At 48.3% G+C, this 22,735-nt stretch overlaps 1 long non-coding RNA gene across 3 annotated transcripts in view; it reads right to left on the bottom strand.

The window, feature by feature from the left end:
• The window catches only part of LOC112397101 (uncharacterized), a 231,317-nt gene that overhangs the window by 10,887 nt on the left and 197,695 nt on the right, over nucleotides 1–22,735 (bottom strand). For all 3 annotated transcript variants that reach the window (XR_003002724.1, XR_003002725.1, XR_003002723.1), the window contains exon 3: nucleotides 18,497–18,643. This is a non-coding gene — a long non-coding RNA (uncharacterized LOC112397101). The remainder of the gene's footprint in view (nucleotides 1–18,496; nucleotides 18,644–22,735) is intronic.

The following is a 22,735-nucleotide window of genomic DNA, read 5'->3' as shown; positions in this document are numbered from 1 at the left end:
CGCGGGCCTGTCACTGTTGTGGCCTCTCCCGTTGCGGAGCACAGGCTCCGGACGCGCAGGCTCAGCGGCCATGGCTCACGGGCCCAGCCGCTCCGTGGCATGTGGGATCCTCCCGGATCGGGGCACGAACCCGTGTCCCCTGCATCGGCAGGCGGACTCTCAACCACTGCGCCACCAGGGAAGCCCCAGAAGAACATTTTTTAAGGGTGCCTCCAGACTGAAAATGCTAGGAACAAGAAATCACCTAGGGCTATACTTCTAAGAGCAGGGACCATGGGATTGGAGTTTTTTCTTGGCTTCTGTAGGCCTAGCATACAGCATATCAAATATATTAAACCTACCCAAATTCCACTAAAAAAAAAAATTCCCCTGTAACTGCAAAAGTTGAGTAGAACTTGATAAGCTGCTCTGAAGCTACATACAAACAGGTAACACTGTTTCCGTTTTGCAGCTCCCTTTTTATATTTTGATACTAATAATTGTATCTGTTAGTTTTCTACCTTGTTCGTAGGGGCCTGAAATACTGACAGGTCCCAGGCACTCTGCGTATAGTGCTCTCCTCATCAAACGGACCTATCTGAGATGTTTGGTGAAAATGCCTTTTTCCAGGCATCACCACTCCCCGACCCCCAACGCCCCCTGCCAAGACACTGAATCAGAAAATCGGGTGGAGGAACCTAGGAACCTGCACTTTGGCAAGATTCCCAGGTGATCATTTGCAAACTAAAGTTTGAAAACCACTGCCGTAAAAAGAAGCTGAGAAAAGGACCTAGGGTAGGTAACTCTGGAGGACAAAGGAAGGCTGTGAAGGGGACGGAAGCAGGGGAGGCGGAACAGAGATGACAATGCAGCGGCTCCTGTTTTGCATGTGTGCACATCGCTTCTGCCCACGTGCGCCCTGCGCGTTCCACCAGTGTAAACACACTTTGCAGAACCCTGACTCACCCTCTACTGAGCCCCTCCCCTAGTCCTGGAAAAACGGATACTCACACTCAGGCGGCCTGGGTCTGCATCTGCTTTCATGATTTGCGGGAAGAGAACGTTTCCAGCATATTGACTACAAGGCTTGAAGACCGAAACCACCGCTACAAAGCACTGGTACTGCAGAAGGATATATAAATAGTGCTGTCACCCAGATGTTTGCTGCCATTGGTTCTACCTTTGGTGAGTGACAGACTCTGGCTCCAGCAGTCCTAACTCACTCATGGGGAGGGAGGTTCTGTTTAATGTCGAGCCACACGCACAAGTGCTACACAGGTGCTTGTGGGTGTGCGTGGACACACACACACCCCAAACATTATCTGCAGGTGTCTTTAAGTTTCTGCAGTGATTAGAGATGTAGCCCAGTCAGCAGAAGCCATCTGGACTGTAATGCTGAATGCTAGTTTCCAAGGTATTGGGAAGATGCCAGGCGAAAAGGGGTTGGCAAAGGAGTGAACTGATAGGAAGGACCAAGTACCGTGCTGGGGTTTTCCCATATACGTTTCATATCAATTGATCGGGGAAAGGATTATCAGTTCCATTCTTCTGATGAGGAAACCAAGACATAGAAATGATCTGTGACTTGCCCACCATCCTGTAAGATTGAACTCTGATCTGGCTAACCCCAAAGTTCATGTTCAATGCGTTATGCAGTGCTGCCTTAAAATTCATAAGCCGCAAGCATGGTTGGGAGGGAAAAGGAGGGTCTGTTTTAGAGAGAGGGCAGGTGAAGGAAACTGATCTCTCCAATCAGTGAGAAAACCAAAATAATTCCTTAAAAATTTAATTCACAAACAGGGCTTCCTTGGTGGCACAGTGGTTGAGAGTCTGCCTGCCGATGCAGGGGACACGGGTTCGTGCCCCGGTCCGGGAAGATCCCACATGCCGTGGAGCGGCTGCGCCCGTGAGCCATGGCTGCTGAGCCTGCGCGTCCGGAGCCTGTTCTCCACAACGGGAGAGGCCACAACAGTGAGAGGCCCGCGTACCACAAAAAAAGAAAAAAAAATTAATCCACAAACAATAAATGGTCATTGGGAAAAATAAATCACAGATAAGCAATAAGAAAAAAAACCGCAAGTAATCACATCCTCCCCAAAAATAATGGTGTTTATATTGTTTATATTAGTTTCTTCTTCCTACCAAATAACATACTTTTTCTATCCTACAAATAAAACAATACAAGTTTTGCAATTTTATCAACAATTTTATAATACTGATTTTTTTTAAACATGGGTGATTAGTGATGCCTATCCAGTCCTAATCTTCTGTGAATTTATGTCAATCCATATTTCTCCGCAGATTCTAAGAGGGAGAGACAAAAACCTTTCACTTCTTTGTTGTTTGTTTCCTGTTGTCTGTTCATCAGCCACTAATGCATTTCAGAAGGATTAAACAGTCTTCTGTCTAAATCCTTTGTTCTGCTGGATGATGCAGCCTTAGAAAACGTACCAAAAAAAAAAGAAGAAGAAAAATCAGGTTGGTCTCTTCCTCCCCGTAGATGAAAATGGAGCATAGGTTTTTGCACCAACTGAGAAAATGATCCAAAAAAATAAAATAAGTCTCTTAATACCAAAGGGAAATGCCTCTCTAGTATGCAGAAGGGTCTGAGTCAGGATCTCCCACTGCCGCCTTCCCCACTGCAGGGAACAGCCCTCTAAATGCACCCCAGGCCCCACTTCCAGCCATCCCCAAGTTGCCAGAGTGAAAAATAACCTCCTTTTCTCCCCCAACTTGATGTTAAGGAGGCTCCCTACTGAGACGCAGTTAATCTCATCAATTAAGAGCCTTTTACAATTGGCCTTGCCTGCCAGGCGCAGGCTCTCTGTCCACCGGAAGGTGGGTAAGATAAGTCATGTCAGGACATAATTTATGGGGTTTTTTTCTCCCCCTCCCCCATCTAGGTTTTTGTCATTTGTATGTTTTTTTTTAATTTAGGCATAATTAACACTCAGTGAAATGTCCAGATCTTAAAGGAACAGTTTGATGAGTTCTGACAAATGCATATACCAAACACACTAAACCACCAACTAAAGATACAAAACATTTCCCTCACCCAGAAAGCACCCTCTGCCCTCCTCCCAGAGGCAACCATTGGACTGATTTCTAGCACTGCTGATTAATTCTGCGTGCTCCAAAAATTCATATAAATGGAATCATGTTATGTTTAAAGATGAGCATGAATGATGAGGAAGAACAGGCAGGTCCTGGTGGAAACGAAAAACAGCTGTAGGCGCTTCGGAAAACAATCCGGCAGTTACTCAAAACGTTACCCAGACAGTTACCGTATGACCCAGCAGTTCCCCTCCCAGGTATACACACTCAAGAAAGATGAAAACATACATCCACACAAAACCGTGCACCTTCAGAGCAGCATTATTCATAATAACCAAAAAATGGAAAAACCCAACGTCCATCAGCTGACGAATGAACAAATGAAATGTGGTCTACCCATACAATGGGACATTGTCTGGGCATAAGGAGGAATGAAGTACAAACACATGAGATAATGTGAATGAACCTTGAAACCATCATGCCAAGTGAAAGAAGTCAGTCACCAAAGACCACACGTTAAGCTATGCGCCATATCTCATTTAAACCTCACCATCTTTGTGCGAGGTGGGTCACGTGATAACAACTGAGAAAGTGAAGATTTAGGTGAGCGAAGCAGTGGAGTCACAGTAAATCCAGGTCTTCCTGACTTAAACCCTTGCTTCTGACCATTATAAAACACTGTGCTGGCCACCAGGACACAACAGGGAACCAGACCTACTCAGGCTCAGCTCCAAACACCACATATCATGATTTCATTGACTTGAGACTTGTGTTCCAGAAACCAAGGGCTTGAAGGAGGAACAGCAGAGGCAGGTCACAGTCCACGGGGAGGGAGGGCCTCTGAAGAAGGGGCACGTGGGCTGAGCCATGTGTCTGGCGCTTTGCCACGTGCTGAGAGAAGAGGGTCCTGCTGTGGATGGCTCAGGACACGGTGGTCTCCCACATGGTGGTAGAAAGAGAAACTGTCCGAACTTCCTGAAGTGGAATGTGGCAAACTAAACAACCTGAAAGAGCCCTTGTTTCACCCGTTCTATTTTAAGGGACTCTATCCTAATAAAATAGGAAAATATAGTTGTAAAGATTTATCGATGAGCATCATTTATAGCGGTGCAGAAGCTGAATTCATAAGCAAGCGTCTGTCCCAGATGCTTACGAAACACTGGAGGGTCTCTGCCACTTATGGCTGAAACACAGTGAAGCTGGGTGTCCCAACACTCAAAGAGTGATGAAGCAGAAGTGCATGTGTTGATGTGGGAAGATATTTATCATATGTTTAGTAAAAGAGCTATTTACAAACTAATGTGTATGTGTAGAGAGCCACACTATTACAAGTATATATATGTGTGTGTATGTATATATATAGATATGTACGTGTGTATATATATATGTGTGTGTGTGTATATATATAGATATGTATATGTGTATACATATGTGTGTGTGTGTATATATATAGATATGTATATGTGTATATATATGTGTGTGTGTGTATATATATAGATATGTATGTGTGTATATATATGTGTGTGTGTGTATATATATAGATATGTATGTGTGTATATATATATGTGTGTGTGTGTGTATATATAGATATGTATGTGTGTATATATATATGTGTGTGTGTGTGTATATATAGATATGTATGTGTGTATATATATATGTGTGTGTGTATAGATATGTATGTGTGTATATATATGTGTGTGTGTGTATATATATAGATATGTGTGTATATATATATGTGTGTGTGTATATATATAGATATGTATGTGTATATATATGTGTGTATGTATATATATATATAGATATGTACGTGTATGTATATGTGTGTGTGTGTATATATATAGATATGTATGTGTGTGTATATATATGTGTGTGTATATATATATTATATATATATTATATATATATTATATATATATGCATATGCTTTAGTTCATTTAATTAGTCACCTCTTAGTGACAGCAAGCGTTTTTTGCTTCTTCCTTTTGTTTGTCTGGGTTTGTGGATTTTTCTGGAGGAGATACCTTGTGCTTTGTAATAAGAAGTGAAGGAAAACTGGTGCCCAGAGAAGAGTTCAATTCTCCCAGAGTGGTTTGATTGGTAAGAACCACTGTTCATTTAATTTATCCGATGCATCTTAGGAAGAGGCCGTCACAAGCCTGGGTTATGCACTGGAGGATGGAAGGAGGTGAAGCAGAGAGAGCTCCCGTTTCACGGGGAAGCTGGTCACATAAACACATCAGTGCAGTCAATGGTCAGATGTTCTACGATATTTGCAGAGGGGACCCCAGCTCATGAAGGAGGGAGTGGTCTTTCCCCCTAATTTGAATGCAGACTCGATTACACTTCACAAACTCACCCCTAACGATCTAGTAAACAGAAGGAGTCCCGGTAGCTGTGATGAGACTAGTGTTTGGACTTAAAGCTAGGCCGATGACTCTAGCACATGAGCCTCTGTTTTCCTCATCTGTAAAGTGGACGACCTCTCCAGGTAGCCACGAGGGTCGGCTGAGCGCTCCACAACAGTACAGCCCTGCACACACGACGAGGAGGATTTAACGCCAAGATCTGAACCCCTTTTTTACAAGAGTTGACAAGCTGGAATTTAACTCGTGATGAATGCCAAAGTGTGGGGAAGAAAACATGTTTACCGCTGAAAGACTGAACAGAGCAAGGCAGTGAGCACCGTGATTCCAAGTCACCAGCCTCAGCCGGGCTCACGCCTAATGTGCCTTCCAACTCGGCCCGCATTGGAGCAGCTCCTGACTTTTGGAATGTGTTTGGAATCCCAAGGACAGTCTGTACATTTTAAATTAGAAAAAAAAAAAAAATTCTCTGCAAGGTTTTGTTCACATACGCTAAAGGGAAGTATTTAGGACCTACGGCCTTGAAAATAAATCTTACATAACTCACCTCTGGGATAGTGAAAAAAAGTGTTTTCCAGTTAGGTGAACAGGGTCTGAATGCTGGCTCTGTGCCCTTTTGTAGATTATTTATTATCTCCTGGCTTCAGGATGATAATATCTTTCCTGCAGGGTAATAATCAGAGCAATGTATGTAGACAGTATAGATGTTCAATAAATGGTAGTTGTTTTTTTCTTAGTGGGGAGACTCGGGGAACTAACAAAGCCAAGGGGGAGCATCACCCAGAAGCCGTACCTCGGGCGAAATCAGCTCATTATGAAAGGGGAGGAGGCCCAGGGTGGTGTGGCTACCCAGAGCTAAGGCTGACCTCAGCTCAGCCTGGGAAAGGTGAGGCCAGGATAGCATGTCTTTCTCAGGGATGTGGGAAAGCTAAATTCGACTGCAAATCCAAATACGAGGCCGGCCCTGTGGTCTGTGCCCCTCTGAGATCCTGGCGTGTGTGAGTAGAATGCACTAGGCTTTTCTGGGAGGGGAAGGGAACGCGTCTTCACCAGAGAGTGTAGATGGCACCACTAGAGGCGGCACCGGCCAGCTGGGAGTGCAGCGGGTAGCAGAAGCAGCGAGGGGTGGGTTTCCATCAAATCACCCCCGGGCGACTGGTTAAATATTCAGAGTCTGGGTCTACTTCTTGGTTTCAGGAGGGCTGGTGTGGGGCCTGTGAGTAACCTGCATTTCACCAGGCCCCATAGATGCTTCTGACACTCCCCAAGGGCATGGGAACCGCTCCCGGGGTAGAAAAGGACCAGGCGCTGGTCTCAGAAGGCCTCGGTTCAAGACGCAGCGGGGCGCCAGCTCTCAGGTCCAGTTGTAAAATTTCTCTGTAAAATACTGGGACTGGGCCCAGTAAGGGTAAGGCTGGCTGGGACGTCTCTGCAGGCTGCAAACGTATGTATAAACAGGGACGTATCAGTACGAGCTATGCACTAAATTATATATATTATGTGTGTGTGTGTGCATATATATATATATAAAACCATATATTCACATATACATACACACATATGCTTTCATATATACATATGCATGTATAATGCACAAAACCACATGTGTATATATACATATACATGTCTACACAAAGCCACAAATGTGTATATATACACATATACACAGAATTTCATATATATATACATGTATACATACGGATATGCTTATGTATACATATATATCTCTATGTGTGTGCTCATATTCACATATATATATACATGTGCAAGTGTATACATACACGTGTATCTACACATGCAGGTAAAGGCACACACACACACATGTATTTCAACTAATCCTCATGTATCTCTACTGTAGTACTAATAGCCCATTTCCTGATGAAGAATCTGAGGCATGGAGAGAATATGAAACTTGCCTAAGGTCACATGGCCAGTTAGTGGTAGAGGCTGGATTTGAAACAAGGTAGACTGGCTCCAGAGTTCCTGTGTACCCTCACTAGATTAGAACAGATAACCCAAGAGGTTAAACAGAGGATAGACCGAGAGTCATAAACTGAAACGTACAACTTGCACCCTGGGGTAGGCCATGTCCAGCGATGTCTGCCCAGAATTCCTCCCATTTCTGTCCATTGAGAGTTGGAGTCAATTTCTCCTGCCCGTGTACACACACACACACACACACACACACACCATAGCCTGGCCAGTTGACACATAAAAGTAACGCTCACACTGCATTTTCCTCACTCTGTATCAGTTAGCCCTGCAAACCTGAACCCAACATTCACAGCCCAGTCACGATTTACCGTCATGAATCACACAATTAGCAAAACAAATGACACTTGCAGTTAGAGCCTGTCAAATTAAACCGTGGGCCCCGCCAAAGTCACGTGGCGAATAAACCTAGAGTAAAAGGTCAACAGGCGTGGCTGAAATGGACCATCTCTGCTTCAGTCAGCAGGTGACAGTAACAAAGACGGCAGCATGGAACATCTACTTAAAAGGAGGGAGGGAGACTTCCCCGGTGGAGCAGTGGTTAAGAATCTGCCTGCCAATGCAGGGGACATGGGTTCGAGCCCTGGTCCGAGGAGATCTCACATGCTGTGGAGCAACAAAGCCAGTGTGCCACAACTGCTGAGCCTGCGAGCCACAACTACTGACCCTGCATGCCACAACTACTGAAGCCCGTGCGCCTAGAGCCCGTGCTCTGCAACAAGAGAAGCCACCGCAATGAGAAACCTGCACGCTGCAACGAAGAGTAGCCCCCGTTCTCCACAACTAGAGAAAGCCCGCGCACAGCAACAAAGACCCAACACAGCCATAAATAAATAAATAAATAAATAAATAAAATTTATCAAATAAATAAATAAATGCATACATAAAATAAAAGGAGAGAGGAAACCATGGTGAGCTCCAGGACCTGGCTTTAGCCCCAACTGGCTGTGTGATCTTAGACCATACTTCACCTCTCTGGCCTCATTTCCCCAGGTAAGCTTGGTGATGTCCGAAGAGCTATCAAGTTCTTTTCGTGATTCTCCTTAGTTTCATCTTAAGCATTGGTCATTGCCATAGCATTTACTTTTGACCGGGAAGGGAAAGAAATCCAGCAAACTCTACTTTGCCACTGTAAGGAAACCAGGGGACAGAGGGTGTCACTGACCTCATGGTAACACAGTAAGTCACGGACAGAACCTTCAAAACCCAGGAACCCCAAACCCAGGCTATTCTCCTCCTATGGTTAATACCACTCTGCTCCTACACTGGATTCTAAGTTACCTATGTAGGAATTCACACCCTCCCACGCCTCTGGACGTGTCCTGCAGCCACCCAGCAGCTCCTCAATTAACGCAGGCTGGTGAGACATTATCAGTGTCACTGGATTTTGTTTCCTTGCCCCCGCCAAAGCCAGCTGCTTCCTTCAAATTGGTATCAGTTGTGCCAGGAAGTTTCTTTTTCCCTGCAATCTGTTGTCAGAGGGATCTGTCAAATGAAGGACGGAACCAGCTGGGCACATGGAGATACCGGCTGGCCGCTCTGGACTGGCTCATCCCAGCCCCATTGGTCGTTTGGCCAGCGCCCTGTGCTAGGGGCTCTACTGACTGATAGTGAGGACGAAAGGAGAGTCGTTAACGATATTTAATCAGAAAGCACCATCATCATCCTAAAGAACCTCTGGTCTGCTCCAAAGCCAGCTAGGAAACTGACCTCACCCCCTTCCTATAAGCCCACAGCCTCCAGTCCATCCAAGACCAAGGGATGCAATATGTCTCCTGGGGGCAACATGTCCAGGAAAACAAAGCTTTTCTGAGGATCTGTGTGGACATCAGATGGGACTACCTCTCACTCATCTCACAGATGCCAAAGCTAAGGCTGACCATAATACTAACACGTGTGTGTACACGTACACAGTGCGTACAAGGTCCCGTTCTAAGTGCCTGACGTGCTGTGGTAGGCAGAACAGTGGTCCCCCAAAGATGCCCGTGGCTGAATCCCTGAAATCTGTGGCTACATTAGGTTACATGGCAAAGAGGAATTCAGGATGCGGATGGAAATAAATGGCTAATGTGTTCACCTTAATATAGTGAGATTATCCTGGCTTGTTTCCGTGCGTCCAATATAATCAGCAGTGTCCTTAAAAATGGAAGAGGGAGGCAGAAGAGAAAGCTGTGACTAAGGAAGAGAGGCATGAAAAGAGGTCATGTGGCTGGCCTTGAAGACGAGGGAAGGGGCCATAAGTCTAGGGACGCAGGCGGCATTTAGAAGCTGGAAGAGGCAAGGAAACAGACTCTCTCCTGGAGCCTCCAGAAAGAACCAGCCCTGTGTACCTTGATTTTAGCCCAGTGGGGCCCACCTTGGACTCTACCCTATGGAACTGTAAGATAATAAATTTGTGTTGTTTTAAGCCACTGAATTTGTGGTCGTTTGTTACAGCAGCAATAAGAAACTACTATGTGAACCAACTCACTTTATTAATTATAATTTTTATGATAATTTCATGAGGTGTTATATTAGTCACTATGGCTACAAGAATGCTGCGTTAACAGAATACCGCAAACTCAGCGGCATACAATAATAAGCATTTATTTCTCACTCACGTGTCTGTTAGTCAGCTAGCAGTTAGACGATACAGGGAAGGTCTGTCTGAGCTTGGCTCCGTGCTAGGTGTGAATTCTGAATCTGCTCCAAGTCCCTCATCTTCTGTGGGTTGGATACTACCAAAGGCATGTTGTCATGATGAAAGGCACACAGGAAAGCAAGCCCAACTGCATCCACACGTTTCCATCCTCCACTCCAGTGATACTGCTAACATCCCATGAACCGAAGCAAGTCACATGGCCAAGACCAAAGTCACAGGGTGAAGAAGTGCATTCGCCCACCTTGAGGCCATGGCAAAGGAATGCATGTGTTAATTTTACTATGGAGGAGTGAAGAACTGGGACCAATAGTTCAGTCTACAAATGACAAACACTACTGTCAGCAATCCATTCTACAGGTGAGGAAACCAAGGCACTGACTGGGTCATTAAGAAACTCATCCATGATCACATTGCTAGTAAAGGATGGAGTCAGGATCAGAACCCATTCTGCCTTCAGAATGGGCTTACACTTAACTAATTGCTGGAGCAAGGTCCCTATGACTCTAAATGCCCCTGTCTCTGGGTCAGGTGGGGGCATCATCCAGGGGCTGCAAAGATCCCCAGAAGTGAGAGAAAGACACTGGGAGAGGGAGGTTTCCAGTAAAATGCAGTTCTTTGCCATAGCGTCCAGAGACCCAGGATGCTCTTGAGGGCCCTTCCATCTCCTGGCATGGGCAGGGGGTCACCAAACTCCTCTCCCTTGGCCCTGTAACTGTGTGTCAGTGAAAACTCCAACTTAAGGTAATGACACACTAAGGGCAGAAGAGAGGGGAGGGGATGCCTGAAGTCCGACCCCCTCCATGTCCTGCAGCACCTGAGCCTCAGCCCTTCTCCTTGTCATCCCAGCCAAGATCTCCCCACTTCCGGCTGAAAGCGGGTGGCACACACTCTAACCAAAACCAAGAAGCCCTCTAAGACAGCAAGGCAGGTAACAATTTTAGAGCACACACTATAAGCTCTCAGATTTTCCTTTCCTATCACGCAGGCGACTGGCGCTGCTCCCAGCCTGCGCTCAGAACAGCAATGCTCAGTGAAGTTGAGGGATTTGCCGACAGTCACCCAGTTATTGAATGCGGGAGCCCACACTGCAACCCAGGTCCCCTTCTCTTTACCACACTGCCAGCCCTGAACCCAGTGCAGACACTTCAAGGAGAACCTCCCTGAGAGATGGGACCGTGGCCCTTTGATTCGTGCACTGCCCATCCACTGAGTGCCCCCGGGGAAGGCCCTGGCAGAGGGGTCCAGAGCTACTGCACTTTGGAGTCCTGGTTTTACCATCTACTAGATGGGAGAGCTGGGCCACATTACTTAAGCTTTCCTGTGCTTCCGTTAGCTCACCTGTAAAATGAATGAAGGCAATAACAGTATCTCGGGGGTCCCTAACCCCCAGGGCGGTGGACCGGTACTGTTAGGAACCGGGCCACATAGCAGGAGGTAAGCTGTGCGCAAACGAGTGAAACTTCATCTGCCTCTCCCCATCGCTCGCATTACCGCCTGAACCACCCCCCCGCCACACACACACCCCAGTCCGTGGAAAAATTGTCTTCCACGAAACCGGTCCCTGGTGCCAAAAAGGTTGGGGACTGCTGCAGTATCTAACACCTCAGGAGGGGCTTCTGAGGATTATAGGGTTTGGTAAAAATGAAGCACTTACAACAGTGCCTGGCATATGGCTGGTGTGACAAAAGCACTAGCTTTTATTGTCGTAACTGCAGTAGACAAAAATGACTCCATTCTCGCCTTTACAGGATTCTAGCCTGGTGAAGGAAAACAGATGTGAAACAAACACAAATAAACATGTCATTATAGATCACGCTATGAAGGAAAAGTGGAGTGAATGGGAGGAAACAACAACAGGACAGCTTAAGGGTCAGAAAGCACTCACCACACAAAGACGGAGGGAATGAGCATTCCAGGTGGAAGAACGACACGTGCAAAGGCCCTGGGGTGGCAGGAAACAGGGTAGCTTTGTATCGATTTCAGCAGAGGTCGGTGAGGCTGGAGAACACTGAGTAAGAAGGAGAGCAGCTGGGCCAACTCACACAGGAGCCCCGTAGGGGTTTTGGTCTTTATCCCAGGAGCAGAAATGGGAAGGCTTACGTATGTTGTGGGTCAGACACAAGTGGATTCCCACTTAACAAAGTCATGCTGGCTGCTGAGTGGAGAATGGATTGCCGAGGGGTGAGATTGGATTCAGGGAATCAAATCTGGAAGCTGTTGTTGTGATCTAGGCAGGATGACTTGGATAAGAGTGTTGGTGGTGGAGGGAAGAAAAAAACAACTGAAGCCCCAGGGGCCTGAGGCCCATGAGGAGAGAGTCCAGAAGCTGTGGCCAGGATGGTCAGCTGGCTGGCTCTCACCCACTGTCCTGGCCACGGACAAGCTGCCCTGCGTGCTCAAGGCACCATCCTGCTTAGCCAGCTTGGAATGTTCTAGAACATCTCTCTCAGTGGACTTTACTTCTCAAGGCTTTATGAAGGTCCATGCTGAGAGGTGCTGGTGACCTCGGAGCTGACCCCCATACCCTTGGCAGGAAGGGAAGCCATAGTGGGGATAGTGGGAGACGTCTGAAAATCAGATGTACAACCCGACAAGGTCAAGAGTGGTATCTTGAAGCGGGACCTCATCGTCTTTGACCCATCTCAAGGGAGGCATCCTCTCCTTGGGCACAGAACTTCTCCCACACCCCCCGCCCCCATCCAACACCAGGCTCTGAGCTACCTTTAGGGAGGGGCCCATGTCTTTCCAGATCTGTGGTCCAGGCCTGGACAACCATCCTGCTGGAAGATGGGCTCTGTGAGGGCAGCTGCCATCTTACACCTCCTTGTAACCCCAGTGCCTGATATATCGCGTGCACTCAATCGAATTACGTTCAACGAGAGAACAGATGACTCTCTTCCATTCCCTTGGAGTCAACTTCTCTGTCACTAAATCAATGGTTCCTGTGGCAAAGCCAAAACCATGACCTAAAGGGATCCACATCATGCTAGGAAGTCAGCATGGGCAGAAAGAGAAGAGTCCACTCCTGCTGTCCAGACACGAGGACGTCAGACACCTTCCGACAGAGGAAGATGCCTTGGGGGTGGAAGAACCTAAAGATGGAAGGGAACTTCAGCTCAGGCGGGATCTGGATACAGAGGGACAGCCCGTTAGACAGAGGGGAGCCTCCACTCACCGAATACCTGCCATGAGCCAAACCCCAGCAGGAGCCCTTAGACAGGTTCTTCCCACAAGAGCCCCGGCACACGAGCTAGCAGCCCACGTCACAGCAGAGGACGCTGAGGCTCAGAGTGGTGCAGCGACTTGCTCATAATCACAGAGCCAGCCGCCGGTAGAGCTGCGGTTGAACACGGCCCTGTCGGTGGCCAGAGCCCATGGACCCCTCAGCCACCCAAAGAGGAAGAAACATCGAGAACAAAGCATAAAAGTCAAAGAAAGACGGCGGCGGGTTCAAAAGACAAGGAGGGGGCTTCCCTGGTGGCGCAGTGGTTGAGAGTCCGCCTGCCGATGCAGGGGACACGGGTTCGTGCCCCGGTCCGGGAAGATCGCACATGCCGCGGAGCGGCTGGGCCCGTGAGCCATGGCCGCTGAGCCTGCGTGTCTGGAGCCTGTGCTGCACAATGGGAGAGGCCGCAACAGCGTGAGGCCCGCGTACCGCAAAAAAAAAAACAAAAACAAAAACAAAAGACAAGGAGGTGACCTGCTTACCAGGACCAGTGTCCCACCCAAAGGTGACCAGGATAAAATCACAGGGAGGGGTGAAGGTGAGGTGGACCTTAAAGGCCACGCTAAGAGGTTAGACTATTTTCGCGTGGAGAGGGACACGGTCAGAGCTGTGCTTTCAGAATTTGTACTTGGCCATAGGGAGGAGGAGAGGTGAGGGACAGGAAAACTCGGCATGCCCGACGCGAGGCCCGGCACGGGAGAGGCAGGGCAAGAGAGGGAGGAAAACAGGAAGTGAGGCCAACTGAAGGAAGCAGGAGCAGGGCCTCTGGCTGGAAGGGGTCCAGGGAGAGAGGGAGAAACCACTTCCCCTCTCCTTTCTGATGAGGGCAAGATTATTACTTGAGAGCGGCGCAGGACTTCCGAAAACACAGGACGAGAAGAGCCCTGAGCATGTGTCCCCCACAGAGGTCGCGGTACCCAAATCATGTGGTCACTCTGACCACCGCCGTCTACGCTGAGCTCTGGCCTCAGGCCCTGGGGGACCCAGCAGTGCCCCTTCCTCTGGCATCTCAGGGCCAAAGACAGGCACAGAGATCAACGGAACCCAAAGGCAAGTGGTGAGAGACGGAAAGAAAACTGTATGCAGAAACCAAGGTGCCGAGAGGTAAACAACTCACCTGATACACAGCGAGTGCGTCCCAGAATCAGGATTCTAACGCAGGCTCCTCTGTGTAGACCTTGCCTGTACCACTCAGGGTCCCAGCAGGTAGGAAGCAGAGGAGTAAGCGCCCTGACCTCACTCCCTTCCTGCCTTCCCACTTGCCAGTGCCTCCCAAACAGAAGCCCGAGGGCAGCAGAGCCCCGTGTGGTACCCATCCTGTTGCATCCACACAGGTCGGCCTCCTGACGGGGACATGGAGGTTACCCAGCACCTCGTCACTCCCACAGCCAAGTCTCTGGTAGGTACCTGGGCCTCAGCTGCCACCACCCTGCAATCCACAGGGCCGGCGAACGGCCTGGACTCGGCGGCAGGAGGCCGCCTGCCTCTCTGTACAAGGGCAAGACGCCTCACATGCCTCCACCCCAAGCTGGTCCAGCAGCATCAAGCTCTCTCCTTCCTTCCTCATTCACACTCCCGGGCCCTGCCCTGTTTTCTATCATATGCAAAAATCTCAAAATAGCCTACATCCGTTAAGGCAGGCCATTGGGAGTGGCCGTCTTGAGAGAAGAGGGCCAGCTGATGCCACTGCAGCCCAAGCCGCCCACTCTGGGCCCCGGCCTGCCCCTCTTGCCCTCCCTGCCAGCCGTGCACATGAAGGCCTGGCTGCCGGTAAAAAGAAAGGGCTCCTATCTCTGATTCCACAGAGCCTCTGATAAGAAATGTCATCCCTTGCTGTGTAATATTACCTGGCCGGATAAGAATCTCTATCATGCGCAAACGTAGGCTGGCCACAGAACACAGAGCCCGGTGGTGCAGGAGAATTTATTTGCTTAAGCTGAAAGCCCTGGGAGGCTGAGAGAAGTGCACTGAATGAAAGAGTAAGCCGAATTATAACCTATCGAATTGGAGTTAGGATTGTTGCCCAGGGAAGGATGCAGCACCTGAGGACAACAGCGGGCCTGCCTCACTCTTCTCCCGACCCAATACGCATTTTCACCTTCCTCTTTCCTCCAAGGGCACTTTCACTTACGTGATCGCATTTAATCCTCATGACCACCTCAAGAGAAGCATTCTTAGCCTCCTTTTACAGATCAGGAAATGGAGATTCAGCAAGGTTAAGTAACACGGCCAAGGTCACATGGGCAGCCACACCAGCGCGTGGAATCAAACCCATCGGCTCTGACTTACCAGCCTGCTGTCAGATCAGGAGTCCGCTCCCAGCTGCTGGGTCGCTTGGCTCATACAACAGAATTAATCAATTAAGTCAGATCGGCCTGACTGACAGCGTCAGCTACATGTTATCATCTCGAAGGTCCATTTCAAGCCTCTCCCCCCAACCCCTTGAGTCTTTGTAATCTGGGGAATAATGAAGCCTGGCAGAGCATAGAGACTCAAGGGGAGGGGGTGGGTAGGCCAGGGACGGCACCCAGGAGAGGAGAAGGGACACCCGGGGCTTCCACTCCAGCCCATGCGTTTGAGGGACAGGAGGCAGAAGGACACTGTGGGAAGAAAACTGCCCCGTCCGTTCATCATTCATGCGTTCACAGATACTAACGGGAAGGCTGTGGTGTGCCTGGATCTGGGCTTGGCCCAGGCGATAATATCCTTGCAAATGGACAGATCCTGCCCTCCTGGAGGGGTCTGTCTTCTGGGACTTACAGATCAATAGAGGCAGGAACCACAGACTGTGTTAAGTGAGGACGTAGGAAGTACAGGCAGCTGGTTTGGGAGTGGTGGATATGCATCAGTGGAGCCGTTAGGTTAGCACACTCTACGCACTGTGATATGCCCTCCTTTTCTTCATTTTTTAAAATCAACATTGCTCAGGACGACAGTGGTGAACAGAACTTCAAGAGTGTTCCGTATCACTTCATAAAGCCACCCATTCTTTTTAACAGCTGTGGAGTACTCCATTTTATGGAGGCACTGTGATTTAATCAACCGATCCCCAACTGAGGAGCATGTAAATTGTGTCTCACTGGGGGAGACGAATAGATGAAGCAGAGAGGACTGTTAGGGCAGTGAAACTATGCCATATGATACTACCATGGTGGATACATGTCATTATACAGTTGTCATAGAGCGTTCAACACCCAGAGTGAATCCTGACATAAACCATGGGCTTCGGGAGATAGCGCTGTGCTGGAGAATGTAGACTTGTCAGTTGGAACAAATATACCATTCTGGTACAGGAGGGAGGCTGCATGTGGGGACAGAGCATATATGGGAACTCTCTATACCTTCCACTCCATTTTTCTGTGAACCTAATAATAATAAAATCAATTCATCAGGCAAGTGTGCATTTAGCTCAAAAATCTCAATTCCACTCTGTTTTCTTTTTTTTTAAATTTTTTTCTATTTCTTTATTTTTGGCTGCGTTGGGTCTTCGTTGCTGCACGCAGGCTTTCTCTGGCTGTGGTGAGCGGGGGGCTGCTCTTCGCTGTGGTGCACGGGCTCATTGCGGTGGCTTCTCTTGTTGCGGAGCACAGGCTCTAGGCGCGCGGGCTTCAGTAGTTGTGGCTCGCGGGCTCTAGAGCGCAGGCTCAGTAGTTGTGGCGCACTGGCTTAGTTGCTCTGCGGCATGTGGGATCTTCCTGGACCAGGGGACAAACCCGTGTCCCCTGCGCTGGCAGGCAGATTCTTAACCACTGCACCACCAGGGAAGCCCTCTGTTTTCTATTGACTATTTTTCTCCCTAAGTTTGGGTCAAATTCTTCTGTTTCTTTACATATCCAGTAATCCAATTAAAAACTAGGCACTGAAGATAGGGGCAGGGGATTAAGAGGTACAAACTGCTACATATAAAATAAATAATCTACAAGCCTATATTGTACCGCACAGGGAATATAGCCAATATTTTATAACAACTATGAATGGAGTCTAATCTGTAAAAATTTTGAATCGCTATGTTGTCATCCCAAAACTAATACAATATTGTAAATCAGGGGTCCCCAACCCCCGGGCCACGGACCACTGCTGGTCCATGGCCTGTTAGGAACCGGGCCACACAGCAGGAGGTGAGCGGCGGGAGAGCGAGCGAAGCTTCATCTGTATTTACAGCCGCTCCCCATCGCTCACATTACTGCCTGAGCTCTGTTTCCTGTCAGATCAGCGGTGGCATTAGATTCTACTGTGTACAGCGCATGTGAGGGATCTGGGTTGCGCGCTCCTTGTGAGAATCTAATGCCCGATGATCTGAGGTGGAGCCGAGGCTCTGACGCTGGCGCTGGGGAGTGGCTGCAAATACAGATTATCATTAGCAGAGAGGTTTGACTGCACAGAGACCACAATAAATCAATTGCTTGCCGACGCATATCAAAACCCTATCAGTGAGTGGCAAGTGACATATCTTACAGACTAGACTGGACGTAAGCAACACACGTCAGGTGTCACTGTCTCCCGTCACCCCCAAATGGGACCATCTAGTTGCAGGAAAACAAGCTCAGGGCTCCCACTGATTCTGCATTATGGTGAGCCGTATAATTGTTTCATTATAGGCTACAATGTAATAATAATAGAAGTAAAGCACACAGTAAATGTAATGGGCTTGAATCATCCTGAAACCGTCCCCCGCCCCGTTCCGTGGAAAAATTGTCTTCCACGAAACCAGTCCCTGGTGCCAAAAAGTCTGGGGACTGCTGCTGTAAATCAAATACACCTCAATTTAAATAAAAAAATAAAATAAAAATTAGGCATTGTATGTCAATAAGTAAATAGAGAAATAAGTAAATAAAAACTGTCTCACTGTTTGCTATCTCAAACAATGTTGAGATGAAGATCCTATTCACATCATCTGCAACTACGCATGTATTTCTGCAGAATAAACTCTGAGAGTTCACCCAGCAACTTTAAGCTCGACTTTTCCTGCCCCCTTCACTGTAGCCGTGGCAAAGTCTCACACTGGGTCTTGACAGCTAGGGGCTCCCCGTGTGCCCGCCCTCTTCAGAGCCTGGGAGGGCTGTCCTAAAAGCACCTTCCTCCTCCTTGCTGAGCATCTGCTACCATTCCCACAACAGCACATGAGCAAACAAACAAATGTCACTCGGGCTGCTGAGACACCACTCCTCTTGCTTCTGCCTTGCCTGGCGCGTGGTGGTTGAGTTCAGGAATCGAGCTGGACACTAAACAAGACACACCTACCTCTCTTCACCCAGGCTGCTCCCAGAACTGGCTGGCTTTCTTCTTTTTCTTCTGGGCCCTGAGATGTTCAAGAGTGCAGAGAGCCCAAGGCTGGAGAGAAGCAAATCTCCACAGGAGCTCGGAACTCCTCTGAAACCTCAGCCCGGCCTGGGAAAACACAGTAAATAATGTCAATTATGCAATGTGGAGCCCGAGGCACCCTGAAGAAAAGAATTCATTACAAAAAGAAAAATCCTCTGATATTCAGAAGATAAAAAGAATATGTCTTCGTGGCTGAAATAAAGTGGAACCTAAGGTAAAGGACGTCATCCTACACGTGGGAGGCTGGCCATCCACTGGTAGATGCCGAGTGAGGAGAGCAAACCATGAGTGAGACAGAGCCCCACTCCTTCAGGAACTCGTGATCCACAGAGGAAGGCATCACTGACTCTTCCTTCGTAGATGAGAGAAGAGGATATTTGAGCTAGGTATTGAAGAGCAGAAGTTCACCAGGCAGAGAAAGGTGGGGAGCTTTTCAAACAGTATTAACAGCATGTGTGACATGGAGTGTGAAAGAACGGTCTGCCAGCGGTCAGACTGTAAGGGGAATCCCTCACAGGCTGTGCTAAGGGTTTGCCCTTCCCCCACAGATGCGATGGGGACTCCTAGAGGCTCTTGAGCAGCAGGGTGACAGATCAGATCGAGGCCTCAGCATCACCGTGAAGGATCAGCTGGTGAGAGCAAATTCTCAGCCGAGTGCGAACCAGTTCATCACAGAGCAGAGCAACAGACATAGTGATTAAAACAGTGGCCTCTGGAGCCAGCTCTCTGTCTTCAAGTCCCAGCTCGGGCCCCTACCAGCTTGAGCAAGTCTTCTCAACTGTGAAATGGGGATGACATCAGCAGAGGTCTCTTTGTGCTAGAACAGGGTCCAGTACACAATAGGGACACAAGACATGACATCTTTGGGACTTCTCCATCCCCCTATTCCCCTAGCGTCCTAATTCAGCACTGCCAGTTCTTTTGAAACGCAAGCGGCCATCAACCTGAGCAAAGGCGGGCCAGGTTTGATTTAGGAGGGCTGGAACTCGGTCTGAAATAGAGTTTGGGAACTGCTAGAACTGTCAGCTTTCCCAACAGCCCTGTAACAGGGATGATCTGAGATCGTGGTTGTTGATGCCGCTTCACCAGAGAATCCCGGGGGGAGATGTTATAACCCCAATGCCTGGGCTCCACCCCTGACTAATTTTAAGTCAGAATCTTTGGGGGTTGGGTCCTGGCAGCAAGATATTTAAATTCCTCAGATGATTCCAATGTGAAACCGCGTTTGAGAACAACTGATCTATGAGTCAAATTGAGCAGGAAAGGGAACGCTGGCAGAAGGAAAAGTGCCACCACCCCAAGCTGTGTCACCTCCAGAAGCTACTCGGCCCTCCAGGCTTCTGTTTCCTCCCCAGCTGGGTGGGTGTGACGATGCCTGGACCCCGAACACCTCACAGGGCAGTGGGAGGCCACCCTGAGCTAACAGATTGAGAGTGCCCACGTCACTAACGTTGTGACACACCCCTCAAAGCTCTTCTGGCAACAGAGAAGGGCCCCGCACACCAACGATGCAACCAGGAAGGGAACTAGTGGCAAAAGCACCGGTTAGGTGTGGAGAGCTAGTAGTGGCCCTAGGTCCTCTCACAGCTGTGCTACTAGCAGTCCCACCTTTCTGAGCCTCGGTTTCTTCAGCGGTTGACTAGGGATGAGTCCTGACTTACCAATCAGACAAAGGGAGAGTGGGGTGCAAGGCAGGAGGACGTAGGTTGAGATCTGAAGGGTCAGGCTCATGCACAGCATTTTGATTTAGCGTTTTCTAGGTCTTCACTGGAATGTGAAAAGTTCTGGAGAGAGGAAATGCCCCCTTCAACAACTGTTGTGACTGAAGGGAGTGGGGGAGACGAGGGGCCGTGGAAGCTTTCTTCGGGGCAGGCTAGCGGGGAGCCCGCCAGCGTCCAGGTAGGGGTGGGTGATAGGGCAGCAGGGCAGGGTGTGGCCGAGGGCTGCCCTGGCCGAGACATTAAGATAGGAAGTGCTATCTGGGAACAATGGAACTACGTACCGTTGTCCCAGCCTGGATCTGACAAGAGGGGATAAGACTCCAGGAAATACATCCCCCAACAGCTGGCCAGAGTGGTCCCGACAAACCATGGGCCCCTTTATTTGTTCATTCATTCACTCGTTCATGTGCCCCGCACTAGTGCACATCAACCACGTACCAAGAATTGTGTTAGAAGGCGGGGATGCCGAGATGAATAAGGCTCGGTCTGCACCCTTAAGAGGGACAAAGGTAGATAGGGCAAAGAAAGAAGTAACATTTAAGTGTAACACCATGTGCTAAAACACAGCAACAATAATAATAAGAGGCACAACTTAGTGATGGCCAACCAAGCACCAGGGTGCCAAGCATCCTGGCATTTTCTATTTAATATCTCAAATCCTCAGCGTCTTCTCCAAGTAAGAGTTCTTGTTCCATTTTACAAATATGGAAACTGAGGCTCAGAGAGGCTGATTACTCGACACAGATCACACAGCAACTTCAGAGGCTGGGCTCGTATCTGAATTCAGGGCAGCGTTCCTTCAGCGCCTGGGCTCTTTCCCCATAGCTGCTGTAATCCAAAGAATCACAAGATTACAAGACAAAGTATCCTCCCCCATGTACCTCTTACACGCACCGTCCCCTCGTTTGGAGAAAACAGTTTAAAAACCATAACAAGCAAACAAGGAAAATAAATGAGGCATGGCACCCAGCCTGGAGTTATTGCTCAATACATGCTGACAGACAGAGAAAGACAAATATCATATGATATCATTTAAATGCAGAGTCTAAAAAAAAACAACAACACACAAATGAACTTATTTACAAAACAGAAACAGACTTACACAACGCACTTACGGTTACCAGAGGGGAAGGGTGAGGCGGAGGGATAGATTGGGAGTCTGGGATTGAGATGTACACACTACCATATTTAAAGTAGATCGCCAACAGGGACCTACTGTATAGCACCGGCAACTCTGCTCAGTATTATGTAACAGCCTAAGTGGGAAAAGAATTTGAAAAAGAATAGACACATGTATATGTATAACAATCACTCTGCTGTACACCTGAAACTAACACAACACTGTTAATCAACTGTGCCCTAATATAAAATGAAAAGTTAAGAAAAAAAATAAACATGTCCAATAGTTCAAGGATGCTTAAAAAAAAATACATGCTGACAAATCAGAATCCAACTATAAGAGCATCTGAGCAGTGGGGCAGGGCTGTGAGGTATTTGGGATCCAGCAGGCCTGGGTTTGAATCCCGGCTTCAGTATTTACACCTCCCTGAACCTCAGTTTACTAATCTTAAAGATGGGAGCAATAAAACCTTCCAAAGGACAACTGGGACGAGGTCCAGAAAATGGAGACAATTTCCTGCCCTTTAAGATCCCTGCAAGCCCCGCCTCAGCCTTGGGTGAAAGAAAAAAGCAAGTGAAAGGACACCCAGGAGAGACACTGGCATGTTTTGGAAGCTCCCACCAACTCTGGAAACAGGCACCACACCGGAAACTCGACATCTTCCACAGAGTGCCAGTTCCCTCCCTTGGACTGGGCAGCCCTCCGGGAAAGGGCACGAACTCACTTTAATTCTGGCGCCACACCTGCCCACCGGCCTGGGTACCACCTAATCTTCTCAAGACTGCACCCACTGATGCCTGAGTACTGCTCAGAAAGCTGGGTGCAGCCAAACGGGGGTGTCCCGGGGCAGGGGACAGCTGCTGCGGGAAAGATGACCCTTATTACTTTTAGTTAACATTTACTAAATCCTTACTGTGTGGCAGGCACTACACTTAGTTTTTCTGTTTTTTGTTTTACCGGCAGGGAGGCATTCATGGTTTAAATTAGAATTTAAACCTTTAGATTTAAATGATTCCAGACTCTTCAGCTGCTGGTAGCTGGGTGATCTTGAGTAAGTCGCTTTACCTCCCTGTGCCTGAGTCTGGGCCTGGAGGTCAACTCTAAAATAGAGACTCATCTGTTCAACCCATATTTAGTAGGCACCTATCCACGCTCCAGGGACTAAAGCATTAAATACAAGTAACAGAGATCTCGGCATTTGCAGGGTTCGAGACGGGGCGGGGGTGGAAGACAGTCAACAAAGAGACAAACAAGTAACTACATAGGGGGTCAGATGGTCATATGATACGTGTTGCAGAGACCCAGAGAGGAAGAACG

Source organism: Neophocaena asiaeorientalis, unplaced genomic scaffold (genome assembly GCF_003031525.2).
Source record: "Neophocaena asiaeorientalis asiaeorientalis breed wild unplaced genomic scaffold, Neophocaena_asiaeorientalis_V1.1 scaffold177, whole genome shotgun sequence".
NCBI lineage: Eukaryota > Metazoa > Chordata > Mammalia > Artiodactyla > Phocoenidae > Neophocaena > Neophocaena asiaeorientalis.
This window is presented reverse-complemented; position numbering and strand designations above follow the sequence as displayed.